Here is a 14,102-nt window from a genome sequence, read left to right as displayed (position 1 = left end):
GGATGGATATAGTAACATGTAATCCTACCAACACTTTGATCTATGAATTTGTGTGGTATAGTCAGTGACCGAACTTCAACTCATCCCATGAGCAATTAAATCAAGACATTGGGCAATTGTTCATGCTTAGAGAGATCGGTGAGCCAAGACATTGGGATCCGATCATCTAAGATTGCCAAGCAATGTCAATGAATGCATTGATTAAGGAAGAGATGAAAATGATTTGATCCATAGAGTTCAATATCTCCCAAAACCCAATGAATCCCCCATCTCTGATCTTTCCCATTCTATTTACATTCTGTTCTTTACTTTCATGCTTAATTCCCCGATCCCATTTTAATTTCCATCAATTTAAGATTCTGTCACTTTAATTCCCTACAATTTAATTTTCTGTTCCTTTAATTTCTTGCAATTTAAGTTTTCCGTCATTTTACATTCAGCAATCCCAATTTCAATTCTGATTCTGCTCAACTCGTGTAATTCATCAATTAACATTGCTCGATCTACCAATCCCTGTGGGATACGACCTCACTCTTTTGTGAGTTTTTACCTGACGACAATCCGGTGCACTTGCCGGAAGGAAATTTGTTGAGAGGCAAATTTCGGCGTATCAAGTTTATGGTGCCGTTATCGGGGATTGGTTTTGTATTGACAATTATTGAATTGAAGGATAATTAGATTGAGCACTTTACTTTTTCTTTTGATTTATTGAAATTTAATTTCAGTCGTTCATTTTATTCTCTACAATTTTCAGTTAGTTCTCTTTAATTTTACCTTACTTCTTTACTTTCCAGCAAGTTAATCTACTAACCATTTGATAAATTGCTCTAACCAAGCTAACTATACTCTGTTTTAGTAGACTTTGCGCTGGCTGTTTCTTGTACTTGTTCATTGTATGACAGGTAGGAGAAAGGAAATTTGAACCTCATTTGGTAGTGAACCAGAGAGAACCTTCCTGAGATTAAGGAGGGAAGCAAGAGGAAAGAGGGTTGTTGGTGCAGAAGAAGAGGAGGAATACTTTGATATAACCATGGAGGACGATATGGAAAACCATCATGAAGAAGAGGTGAATAACCATGCCAGAAGAGGTGGAGCTAACCCTGCTGGACAAGAAAGGAGAGTCCTGGGATCATACATTAATCCAAATCCAGGAAATTGTGGTAGCAGCATTCAGAGGCCAACCATCCATGCTAACAATTTCGAATTAAAGCCTCAGCTCATAACTCTTGTCCAAAACAATTGTTCTTTTGGAGGAAGCGCGCAAGAGGATCATAATGAGTATCTCACTAAATTCCAAAGGATATGTGACACGGTTAAGTCTAATGGTGTTCATCCTGACACCTATAGATTGTTACTGTTTCCATTTTCTTTGAGAGACAAGGCATCAAAATGGCTAGAGTCATTTCCGAAGAAAAGCTTAACCATATGGGAAGATGTAATGAGCAGATTCTTGACAATGTTCTACCCTCTACAAAGAGTAAACAGGCTAAGAACTGAAGTACAGGCATTCAGACAACAAGAAGGTGAAACCCTTTATGAAGCTTGGGAGAGATTCAAGGACTTGACACTACAAGAAAAATACCCATTCAGCCACACTTTTTTTAAGCTACATTTGAAAAACGTAGCCTATTCATAGAATAGGCTACGCCTTTCTCCGTGTTGCCTTTTTATATGAGAAAAGGATACACAATTGTGGCATCATTTAAAAAGTATAGCCTTAGTTATTTTAGAAATCACTTATAAAATGTAGCCTTATCTAAATATCTATAAATACACTTTTTTCATCTAAGGGAACGCTTGTAAAGAGTAGCTTATTTTTTCTGTTTCGGGTGCGCTTTTAAAATGTCTCCTAATATGGGAATCCTTAATAAACACTTAGTAAAAAAATTTGTTGGCCTTCCCCCTCACTCACGCAGCAGTGCAGCACACACTCTTATCCTCACTCAACATACACAAACACGAAAGAGAGAAGAAATCAGAGAGGAGAAGGGAAGGAAGGAAAGAGAGGACGACGCCGTCTAGGGCTCCGCCGCCGTCGCCGTCGTCGTCGAGTGCCAGTGAGAGAGAGAGCTCGAGGATGAGAGGAAACGTGATGGAGGAGAGAAAAAGGAGGTGCTCCGTCGCCGCTGAAGCTCCACCACCACTGCTAGGGCTTGTTTAAGTCGCCGTTCTGCCACTGTCGGGCTTCTGTGCCCCCGCCGAGGAGCTCGAAGGGAGGAAGGAGGGATGTATCGCCGCCTTCGTGCTCTGTCGCGGCGCTGCCGTCGATTGGAGCTCGCCGCTGAGCTGCTGCACCGTCTCCAAGCCGTTGCGTCGCCGCTCATCTCTTCACTGTCACTGCTCAACACCATCGTCGTATCCTCTGTCACCAGGTAAGCATTCTCTATTCTGTATCCTCTCTTTCTTGCTCATTCTCTAACTCGCTCTCACTTTGTAGTTCGAAGGTGTGTATGATTTTGATAGTGATGATGAACTGTAATGGCTAATTGAGATACAGAAGGTATGTATCAATTTTCAATTGGTTCTATGAATTTTTGGGGGTTTTGGGTTCTAATTTTAGGTTTTCTAATTTTGGGGGTTTCGCCTTCTGATTTTCAATTTGTTATGATTCCTTTCTGTGTTTGGCATAAACGGAAGCAATAGGTGCTGGAAATTTCATACGTGCGTGCTAAACTAGGGAAATCATTCTGTAGGAAAGTGTCGAGCTGCAGGAGTTTTCATTGGGTTCATGCCCTCCTAGTGTGGGTCTTCAAGGGATGCGTTGGTCAACTATGTTGATCAGGTTTTACTTCCTTCACATTTCAATATTATAACCTGAAAAATAGTAGTTTTAGATATTTTATTAAGAATATTTGACATGATTAGGTTTTAATTCATGATATCCCTATATCATGAATTATTTTTCCACATGGTTTGAGCTAAAGTTGTTCCTGTGAAATCACATGACTGAATTTTTATCCTAAATCTTGATGGTTCTAAGTGAATGAATTGCTCAAGTTTCCAACTGCACTTTGCCAGCTTCAATGAGTAATCAACATTATGTTCCATTTTAGTTTTCTTTTGCACCATCTTTTAAGTGATCCATCTCTACTAGTCCTAGAAGCTGTGCATTCTTTTATACATTGAGAGGGGTTTGTTCTTGTTTGAGATTCAATGTGTTAAATCTGAGGCATATGCACACAATTGACATATTTTTTTTATGTACTTGGAATTAATCGAAATCCTCTTGAACTTGTTGCAGTATTCAGGTGGTTGCACAAAATGGCTAAAATTCACATCGCCATCATCTTATTGGGGCTCTGCCTAGTATGCAATTCGGCAGGTTTTGATTCAGACACAAATGAAATGAGCATTTTCTTGGTATTTCACAGCGAGTCCTAAAACTGGGTTTAGATTGGGACACAAATGAAATGAGTATTTTGATGTTTGCTAAGCTTGCAAAGCCATTGATCGGAACTGTTGGGATTGTGATTAATAGTCTTCATATCAAGGTTGATGTGTGTAAAAGCAATGTCCACATTTTGAATTTTGAAGAAGCAAATTTAGAGAAAAAGAAAACATGTGGATATCTTATCTTTACTTCTAGGGCTATGAACTATTGAACTGATTTTCATGCAATAATTAAAAACATGGTTTGGTACTTCATCTTTTTGTTATTAAAATTCATATTCATTTTGCAGCTTCTATTTACACCAATCCTGGATGGAAAAGCACTTTTGTATTCATTTGTATCCTGAATGGCCTGGTGTTTCTTCTTGGCTGGTGTGTTTCTACTACATTTGATTTAATATAATTGTTGTAAGAAAAATAATAAAATTTGAGTTGTGCTATTTTCCATAAAAGACTTCTGTTTGCGGTGCTTTTGTAGAAAGAATATGAACTTCGGTTTTGATGCAACTCTTAGAAATTGTAATGCATTGTGGATTATGAAGCTGATTTTATGTAAATGGATATCAGCTTGATGCCTTTCTTGTAATCATGCTTATTTTGAATTTAATTTTTTGTAGGGAAAGCTTTTTGTGAGATCCATTTAAGAGCTATGGCAGTGGTGGTCGCGGTTATTGCGCGTGGTGGTCGCGGTTATTGCGCGTGGTGGTGGATACAGAGGAGGAGGAGGCGGTGGTGATGGTGCTTGCTACAGATGCGGTGGTAGGTACAACGGCGGAGGCGGTGGTGGAAGCTGTAACAACTGTGGGTATTCTGGGCTTTTGCAAGGGACTGCCCAACAAGCTCTCGCTGAAAAATGTAAGCATACACTTTAATTTCTCTGATCATTATGTTGAGTTTGAAAAATAGTGGTTTTGCAGAATCTTGTGTCTTTCAAGTAGGATTGATTGAAAATTTTTGGTACCTTATTGGTTAAAAAATGATTTTAAAACTGAATTTTTGGTTAATTGTAATGATTTTAAAACTGAATTTTAAGATTGAGAAAGTGACTCGTAGAGCACAGGAGCAATTTCAGATGGTTTTAGAGGAGAAAAGCAAGTTATCTCTCTTTGTTTTTATCTTTATTTTCTTATTATTTATGTTTTATTTTCTGTCTTTAATCTTTTTGTTACTTTGAATATATTGGGTATTGGATTAGAGTAGCCATAAATAAGAAGAAAATAACATGAAGCTAGGATAAAAGATAAGATGCACAATAATTTCTGTACGTGTTATTCCCAAACATAATATGAAAATTGCACGAAGTATTAGAGATATATTCTCCTGTGTCCCGATCCAATTCTTTATTGCCTCTAACAAGAATTTCCAGGGTAGGGATCTTCTTGAACCACATTTCATGAGATTTGTAGTTTAATGCAGTTATTGTGCCCCAAGGGGAAATTTTCCACCGTTTTTAAGCAGATGAACAAACTTCGAATATCTTATTAAATTTTTTGGTTAACTTAGAAAGGCATAGAAGGCTCATTTACAGATTCCTGTTTCTTGTTGATCTTTCAGATTTGCATTCGATGTTGATCTTGATGCTCCAAAAGTTAGAATTCCTCTCAGATCTCGTGGTTCAGCCAGATGTGATAGTCATTTTCTTTTGGACTTTGGTCATTTTACACTACACACTGCGGTATGCTGCTTGAGCTGTGGGGAATTGAGTTGTACTTTTGTTGTTTGGCCTTTTTATTGACAACGTTGTTTGGCCTTCTCTTGTATGATTTGGTGTTTTTACAGGAAAGCCAGTCTGATGAGCAGAGGCATAATCTTTATTCTCGATTTTACATATCAGGACGTGATTTTGCTGCCTTTTTTACGGACTGTGGCTCTGATTTTGGGAGTTGCAGTTTGGTTAAACCAACTCATGATAGTCAAATAATAAGCTCACCATGGGCCAAAGAAGCTGATAATGTGTATTCTGTCATTGATAGGTGTGGAATGGCAGTACTTGTTAATCAGGTTTGTCTGTCGTGTACTTAACAAAACTGTACTACAGTAATGATCTGCATCGCATTTTTGTTGAGCATAATTTGTTCTTATCCTGTTTGTGCCTCTGGTTTTCTGAAGATTAAAGTGCCTCATCCAAGTTACCCATCGACATGTATATCCATTCAAGTGCCAAATCTTTGCATTCACTTTTCACCAGAGAGATTTTGTAGAATCATGGAACTGCTGAGCATATTGCCAAGACTATGGAAATATGTAATCAGCCTACGCCTGATAGTTTACACTCCAAACTTGCTCCTTGGAGTCGTGATCTAGTTGTTGATGGTAGAATCCTAGTTTGGAAGGTACTTCTGCAAACCTTTTAAAAATGTTTCCGTTAGCAATTATATTTGAGGTAATAACTTTTTTCGTTAAATCAGAAACCTAAATAGCCCTCATCTTACAGGGAATTGGGAATTCAGTTGCTACGTGGCAAACATGTTTTCTGGTGCTTTCGGGGTCATATCTTTATGTATTTGAAACTGCAGAGTCTCAGAGTTGCCAGCGATACCTAAGGTTTTAAACCCAACCCTCCTCCAACTTTTCTGTTTTAGAACTTTGATATTATTTCCTATTTTAAATTGAAGAGAAGAGAATAAGGAAACATTTATATGGAGAGTGAAATATAGAAATATACTCCAAAGTAGGATGGCCAGTCCATTTGCATGTCCGAAATGGGAACTTCGTTAAAAGTTCAAATAATCATGATGTAGTAATGTAAAGAGGACAGTTACTGATGAGAGAGGCATCATGGTTTATATTGGCATTTTTTTCTCTTTGAAAATGCATCAAGTGGTTTATTTTAAACTGCTTTGTCATAAACTTGACATTCTTTTCTGTTCACCTTATCCTTGATATATTTATTTATTTATTTTTGAAAAAATAAGAATTTCATTAGGAAGAGAGTACGATAATACAAATTGGGGATAAGGGTTCCCCCATACAAAAGCAAAGCAAACAAAAGATTTATCTATGAAGCATAGCTTTCCAATATCTGAACATGTTGGAGAGGGAAAGCCCCCTGTAAAGATTACGAGCTTTAATCATCTAAATAATGGTGAATTTTGATGTGAATTTTTTTTCTCTCTTAACCTTTTTGGCAGGGCATGGATTATAGGAAGTGGTAATGGTGAAGATAGAATTGCTCCACTGCCTGTGTTGAGCTCCTCTTTCAAAAAATAAAATGGTGAAGACAGAATTGATGTAGGATACAATATTTTAGTTTTTGGTAGAGTATTAGTAGTAAATTCTAAGTGGTCTCATGTTTATTTTGATATAGCTATGTTTATTTTAGTGTGAGATGTATGAATATTAATACTTTTGGATCATTATAAATATATTTTATTTATAGATAATTTTTATTATATAAAAAAATTATTTAGTATAATTATGTATTTATTTTTATTTTATAATATTTAACTCGTTTAATTAAAAATGCTGAATTATTATACATGTAATTATATTATTAAATATTGTGTTGTATTAATAATTAGTAGAATATTATATATATATACAAAAAAAAGTGAGACCTAAGGCAACACTTATATATAGTAGCTATAGTATACAAAAAAAATGAGGGACCTAAGGCTACACTTATAAAAAGTAGCTATGGTATACAATGTGGCTACGCTTTACAAGTGATGCAGTAGCGTTGAAAAGCGTAGCCTATTCTGGCAAAAATGGAAGCTGAAAAGCGTAGCCTTTGGTCCTGGACAGCATCACTTGAAAAGCGTAGCCTATTCCCAAACGCCAAAAGCGTAGTCCTTGGTGCAGAAAAGCGTAGCCTTTGAGAATAGGCAACGGCCGAATAGGAATCACTCCAAAAAGCGTAGCCGTAGCCTAGAAAGCGTAGCCGTAGCCTAAGGCATCATTTTTTTTCACTTTTGGCTACACTTTTCAAGTGTACCTGAATGGGTGTTTTTCTTGTAGTGTGACAAAGAAATGCCCCCCCTGACATGTTTAATGAGTGGGTGCAAATCCATATCTTTTATGAAGGGCTGAATTGTGAATCAAGGAAGGCTATAGACCACCCATCATGAGGTTCCTTAAACAAGAAGAAGAACATTGTAGAGGCTATTGATGTTATAGAGACAGTGGCTGAAAATGAGTATTTTTATGCCTCTGATAGAAACAACAATAGGGGAGTCTTGGAATTAAACCATATGGATGCAATCTTGGCCTAAAACAAGATGATCACCAAGCAACTGGCTAAATTGACCAAGTAAATGGAGAAGACTCAAGCTGTAGCTATCCACACTCAATCATCACCTCAAGAAGAATTGGAGACACAAGAAGGAGCCAACCGGGAGGAAGCCAATTATCTTGGAAACTCATCTAGGCAAGCTAATGATCCATACTCTAAAGCCTATAATTCTGGTTGGAGGAACCACCCAAATTTTGGGTGGGAGAACCAACAAAACCAAGGCCAAGACCACAGACCACACAATCCAACCCAATACAACAACTCTTCTCACCAAAACTCCAACCAAAAATTATACTGATAAACCACTATTTTATGGTTTATCTTGTGCTCAATTGAGTGGATTTTATCAACTCTTTACCCACTTATTCGTACTATTTGCATGGTTTTACATTTGCCTTCCTAATTATGTGCTTTGATTGAAAACATGCTTCTTTGGCCTTAAGTTCCCTATGATTAATCCTCTCTTATTACCATTAGATGCCTTGATATGTGTGTTAAGTGATTTCAGAGATTACAGGGCAGGAATGGCCCAGAGGATGGAAAGGAAGCATGCAAAAGTGGAAGGAATACAAGAAGTTGGAGAAATTGCTAAGCTGTCCAGCCTGACCTCTTCGCACTCAAATGGCTATAACTTTAGCTACAGAAGTCCAAACGATGCGGTTCTAGTTGCATTAGAAAGCTAACGTCCGGGGCTTCGATTTGATATATAATATGCCATAGTTGCCCTGATGTTAAGTGACGCGGTCACGTGATCCACGCGGACGCGTCGCAGTGGCGAAAAACCAGCGTGGCAGATTTCTTCTCCAGTGATTTCTGGGCTGTTTTCGACCCAGTTTGCGGCCCAGAAAACACAGATTAGAGGCTATAAAGTGGGGGAATGAATTCATTCATTCATATAAAGAAGCTCTCAATATTCACAATTTTAGTAGTAGATGTAGTTTTTAGAGAGAGAGGTTCTCTCCTCTCTCTTAGGATTTAGTTTTAGGATTTAGGATTTCTCTTAGTTTTAGGAGTGACTCTCAATCCCAGGTTCAATGTTCTTTTTTTTTATTTTCCTAATTTAATTTATGAACTCTTCCATGTTACATTTGATATCTTTATTAGTGCTAATTGAGGTATTTCAGAATTATGATTGCTTTCTTTTATTTATTATATAAATAATTTGAATTTTTCCCTTTTGGCTTTGGTTGAGTCATTGGAGATACTTGAGTTATCAAACTCATTGTTGACTGAAAATTGGAATTCTTCAAGAATTAATTCGAGTTCCAATAACTCTAGCCTTTCCCAAGGAAAGACTAGGACCTGAGGAATAAAAATTAATTCATCCACTTAACTTACCTTCATAGTTAGAGGTTAACAAAGTGGGAGAAAAATCCAATTCTCATTACAATTGATAAGGATAACCAGGATAGGACTTCCAGTTCTTCATACCTTGCCATGAGATTTTATTATTGTTAATTTATTTTACTTGTTATTTAAATATACCTGTGCCCATTGCCCAAACTCCAAAACCCCCAATTTACAAACTCATAACCAATAATAAGAACATACCTCCCTGCAATTCTTTGAGAAGATGACCCGAGGTTTGAATACTTCAGTTATCAATTTATTAAGGGGTTTGTTACTTATGACAACCAAAATGTTTGTACGAAGGGATTTCTGTTGGTTTAGAGACTATATCTACAATGCGACTGTTTTTTTTATAAAATTCTTTACTGGCAAAAATCATAACGTCGAAATGGCGCCATTGCTGGGGAATTGCAAACTTGTGCCTTATTATTGGTTATTGTAAATATTTTCTTTTGCTTGTTTATTTGTTTTTATTTTTGTTTTTATTTTTGCCTTTTCGTAAATTAAGAGGTTATTGGTTTTTATTTAGTTATTAAAAAATTTTTTAAAAAATTTGTTCTTAGTGTTCATCTTGATCTTCAAGTTGTTCTTCGTGTTCATCTTGACCTTCAAGTTGTTCTTAGTTGTTTTCTTTGTTTTGATCTAAAAATTTTCAGTTTGGTGTCATTTCATTATTTTTCTCTTTCCTCATTAAATTCAAAAATTCAAAATTTAAAACTCAAATTTCAAATTTCAAATTTCAATTTTCAAAATTCAAATTTAAAAATTTAAATCTTTTTCAAAAAAATCATATCTTTTTCAAAATCTTATCTTATCTTATTTCAAAAATCAAATTTCAATATTTAAATTTCAAATTTCAATTTTCAAATTTCAAAATTCAAATTTCAAAAATTTAATTTTCAAATTTAAAAAATTTAATTTTCAAATTCAAAATTTAAATAACCTTTTAATTTAAATTTGTTTTTATTTTTGTTTTTAATTTTTATTTACTACTATGAACTCTCACCCCTTTGGCTATGAGTCTGGTTACAATTATGTTGCAGGAAGAAGAAATTACAATGAGAACAGGCATCAAGGTTGGAACAATCAAAGATGGGAGGAGCCACAAGGATTTGATAAACCCTCATGGCAACAACCACCTCCAATGGACTATCAACAACCACCACCATATGCCTACGAACCCTTTCCTCAACATGACTTTGGACCACCATACTCACAAGCCCCTTTCTGCCATTCACCTCCATATGACTCTAACCCACATCCACCATACCAACCACCCTATGAACCGAATGGGCCATACATAGATCCACCCCAACCTCCATTGGATAATAATACACTCATCTCTAACATCATTGGTCTCACCTCTACACTCCAAAATCTTATATCCTGCATGAACCAACCCTCTACCTCCAATATTCAACTCTCAAGCTCTAGTGCACTTCCTTTTCAACCACATAATAATCTTTTCATCCCATCACCAACCTCCATGGAAGAGTGATGCCAAGGCATCATAGGCTAGTTTCACTAGCATTTTTCTGTTAGTTTTAGTTGTTTTATGCATTTTCTTGAGCTTAAAGTAACCAAAAATGGTTAAATGAAGAACAAAGCAATGAACCATCCAAACAACATGATTTTGATGCATATTCCATGAGTTTTAGTTATAATATTTAAACACTATGAATGGAAGATTTCTCATGAAATTTTGCAAGACTTTGATGCAATTGTTTGGATGATTTCAGGGAAGAAGAGGCTAAGCAAGGAAGCAACAAAATCAATGAAGGAAGCTTGAATATCACATGTGGAGTTTAAGTTCCAGTTTAAGCCTAAACTAGAGCTTAAACGTCAAAATCATGAAGGATAAGAAATGCTGGAATTGAAGTTTAACCTCCAGTTTGACCTTAAACTGGAGGTTAAACGCCAGAATGAAAAGCCTCACTAAAGAAGCATTCCACGTTTAACCTCCAGTTTGACCTCAAACTGGAGGTTAAACGCCAGAATGATGATACCACTCAGGGAGGAGTTCCACGTTTAACCTCCAGTTTGACCTCAAACTGGAGGTTAAACGCCAGAACCAGGAAGAGTACCAGGGAGCCATTCCACGTTTAAGCTCCAGTTTGACCTCAAACTGGAGCTTAAACGTGTTCGACAGCTTTTCTCCTCCAGGGGTGCCCTTCTTATTTCCACGTTTAAGCTTCAGTTTAACCTTAAACTGAATCTTAAACGTGTTCGACTACATGACTCTCCAGGGCTACCTTCTTCCATTTCCACGTTTAAGCTTCAGTTTAACCTTAAACTGAAGCTTAAACGTGCTTCTACAAAAGGCCTCACTGGAAGTGTCTGGCGTTTAAGCTGCAGTTTAAGCTTAAACTACAACTTAAACGCCACTCTTGGAAAAGGTTTCTGGGCCAAAAATATTGTGATTTAAGTTAGTCTTTGAGCACAAATATTAACTTAAACTTACTTTGGTATGAAACCCAATTGAATATCATGGTTTATGGGATTGGGCCTGAAGGATTGATGAGTTTGAAATCTCAATTTATTGAGTCATGTGTCATTATTTGCTTATCACTAAGTTGGCTCAATAAATGTTATAGGAATTGGATCAACAACCTCATCAAGATTATGGATCATAAACCTAAGGCAAAAGGAAAGCAAGGAGAGGCCTCAAAGCCCAAGAAGCACAACTGAAGCTCAATATAGAAAGTGTATAAATAGGATAGAAGTTAAGTTAGAAGGGATTTTTTTGGACTTTCACTGGTAGCTAGTTTTCCTTTTCTTTGTAATTGAATTCAGAGCTATGATTCACTAAACCCCTTTCATTGGGTTAGGGAGCTCTATTGTAATTCAATGAACGCATTGGTTGAGGAAGAGATAAACATGTTTTGATTCGGAGATCTCAATATCTCCTATAACCCAATGAATTCCCCATTTCTGATTTCCACTTTCTCTTTACATTCTGCTACTCAATTCATGCAATCACCCCCATTCCCTTTTAATTTCAGCAATTTAGTTTCTGCTCTTTAATTCATGCAATTTAAGATTCCGCCATTTCAATTTCTTGTCATTTACTTTTCCCGCCAATTTTACATTCCGCAATACTCATCTCAATCTTGATTCCGCTCAACTAGAACACACTTCTAATCCGAATTGCTCATTCAACCAATCCTTGTGGGATTCGACCTCACTCTATTGTGAGTTTTTACTTGACGATAACCGGTGCACTTGCCGGAAGGAATTTTGCCGATCGTGCAATTTCCTAAATCGTAGCATAACTAGTTTATGTGCATCAAGTTTATGGCGCCGTTGCCGGGGATTGGTTTTCGATTGACAATTCTCAAATTGGAAGCTAACTAGATTGAGCAATTTTCTCTTGCTTTGTTAATTCTGTTCAAGATACTTGTTGAATTTTAATTTCTGCACTCGGTTACATGCTTTCCTTCTTTATGCCTTTAAATTCATGCAACTAACTCACTGACTCACTAACTGTTTGAATTAATTCCTCAATTGATCTAACCATACTCTTCCATTAACCAAGAGTATTTCACTTGTTTGTGTTTGAGCTGTGTTCTTGTATGACAGGTAGGAGAGGAGAGACATCAACTCCTCCATATACCGAACCAGAGAGGACCCTTCATAGACTTAGAAGGGAAGCGAGAGGGAAGAGAGTAGTGGGAGAAGAGGAATCTGAAGGAGAATCTGAGGACAATTTTGAGGAAGCTTTAGATCTCAACATGGATAGAGAAGTTCACAACCATGAGAGAGCTGATGGAAACGATGCCATTCCTGAGAGGAAGGTTCTTAGTTCATACATAAACCCAACCTCTGGGAATTGTGGTAGTAGCATCCAGAAACCACCCATTCAGGCCAACAATTTTGAGCTCAAGCCACAGCTAATATCACTAGTGGAGAATCATTGTTCCTTTGGAGGAAGTGCTAATGAAGACCCAAACCAACATCTCACAAAATTCCTGAGAATTTGTGACACTGTGAAGTCCAATGGAGTCCAGGAAGATGCATATAAACTGCTTTTGTTCCCATTTTCACTTAGGGACAAAGCAGCTAAGTGGCTGGAATCATTCCCAAGGGGGAGTCTAACAACATGGGATGAGGTGGAAAGCAAGTTTCTGGCACGTTTCTACCCTCCACAAAAGGTCAATAGGCTTCGATCGGAGGTTCAGACTTTTAGACAACAAGATGGTGAAACTCTCTACGAGGCATGGGAGAGATTCAAGGACTTGACAAGGAAATGCCCACCAAACATGTTCCATGATTGGGAGCAATTGCACATCTTTTATGATGGGCTCTCTTATGAATCAAGGAAGGCTGTAGACCATTCATCAGGAGGTTCATTGAACAGGAAAAAGACTGTGGAAGAAGCCATTGAGGTGATCGAGACAGTGGCTGAGAATGAGTACTACTATGCATCAGAAAGGCACAACACTAAGGGAGTCATGGAGCTGAACCATGTTGATACAATTCTAGCCCAAAACAAGGTGTTTGCCAAGCAACTAGCAGAGCTTACCAGGCAATTAGAAACAAAGCAAGTGGCTGCAATACACACACAAGATCAAGAGGAAGTAAGCATTGAAGGAGGTGATTGGGAAGAGGCTAACTATGTGGGAAACCAACAAAGGCAATCATATGATCCACATTCCAACACTTACAACCCAGGCTGGAGAAACCACCCAAACTTTGGGTGGGAAAACCAACAAACCCAACCACAAAACCACAAACCTTACAACCACAACCAACATAACAATTCTACATACCAAAACTCCAACCAAAGATCATACCAAGCCACACAAAATACTTACCCCCAACCATCATATCATGGCCAAAATAATCAACATACCCAACCTAATCCGAACCAACAATTTCAAGATCAATTAAACCGGATAGAAGGAATGATGGCAACCATGAGTCAAGACATAATTGAATTGAAGAGCTTCAGGGATGATGTGAGAACTACCTTAAGAAACCATGGTGAAAAACTTAAGAGGATGGAATCTCAAGTAGGAGAGCTATCTCAACAGGCACCCAAATCAACTGCAGTGTTCCCTAGTGACACAGAAAAGAATCCTAAAGGGGAACAAAAGAGAGTAAGATGGGAAGAATGCAAGGCCATCACCAT

General features: G+C 37.3%; 2 long non-coding RNA genes and 1 other non-coding gene across 4 annotated transcripts; 2 read left to right on the top strand and 1 right to left on the bottom strand.

Moving 5' to 3' along the window:
- The first annotated feature begins 1,878 nt into the window (after positions 1–1,878).
- Positions 1,879–4,079, top strand: LOC140178299 (uncharacterized). Of its 2 annotated transcripts, none has more exons than XR_011870964.1 (6): positions 1,879–2,372; positions 2,438–2,500; positions 2,638–2,782; positions 3,242–3,360; positions 3,681–3,762; positions 4,008–4,079. It is a non-coding gene; the product is annotated as an uncharacterized lncRNA (long non-coding RNA). The 2 variants fall into 2 exon arrangements; XR_011870963.1 differs by having other exon boundaries at positions 1,907–2,372; positions 2,644–2,782.
- Positions 4,080–4,384: 305 nt separating this feature from the next.
- LOC112742108 (uncharacterized) lies at positions 4,385–6,771 on the top strand. The gene is made up of 6 exons (XR_011870962.1): positions 4,385–4,485; positions 4,945–5,065; positions 5,170–5,391; positions 5,500–5,723; positions 5,825–5,934; positions 6,522–6,771. It is a non-coding gene; the product is annotated as an uncharacterized lncRNA (long non-coding RNA).
- Positions 6,772–13,128: 6,357 nt separating this feature from the next.
- LOC112746635 (small nucleolar RNA R71) lies at positions 13,129–13,232 on the bottom strand. Its single transcript, XR_003174506.1, has one exon. It is a non-coding gene; the product is annotated as a small nucleolar RNA R71 (small nucleolar RNA).
- Between the last annotated feature and the right edge of the window lie 870 nt (positions 13,233–14,102).

The sequence above is a fragment of the Arachis hypogaea genome, chromosome 14 (genome assembly GCF_003086295.3).
Source record: "Arachis hypogaea cultivar Tifrunner chromosome 14, arahy.Tifrunner.gnm2.J5K5, whole genome shotgun sequence".
In the NCBI taxonomy this organism is placed as follows: domain Eukaryota; kingdom Viridiplantae; phylum Streptophyta; class Magnoliopsida; order Fabales; family Fabaceae; genus Arachis; species Arachis hypogaea.
Note: the sequence above shows the minus strand (reverse complement) of the source record. Positions and strands in the feature narration are given on the sequence as shown.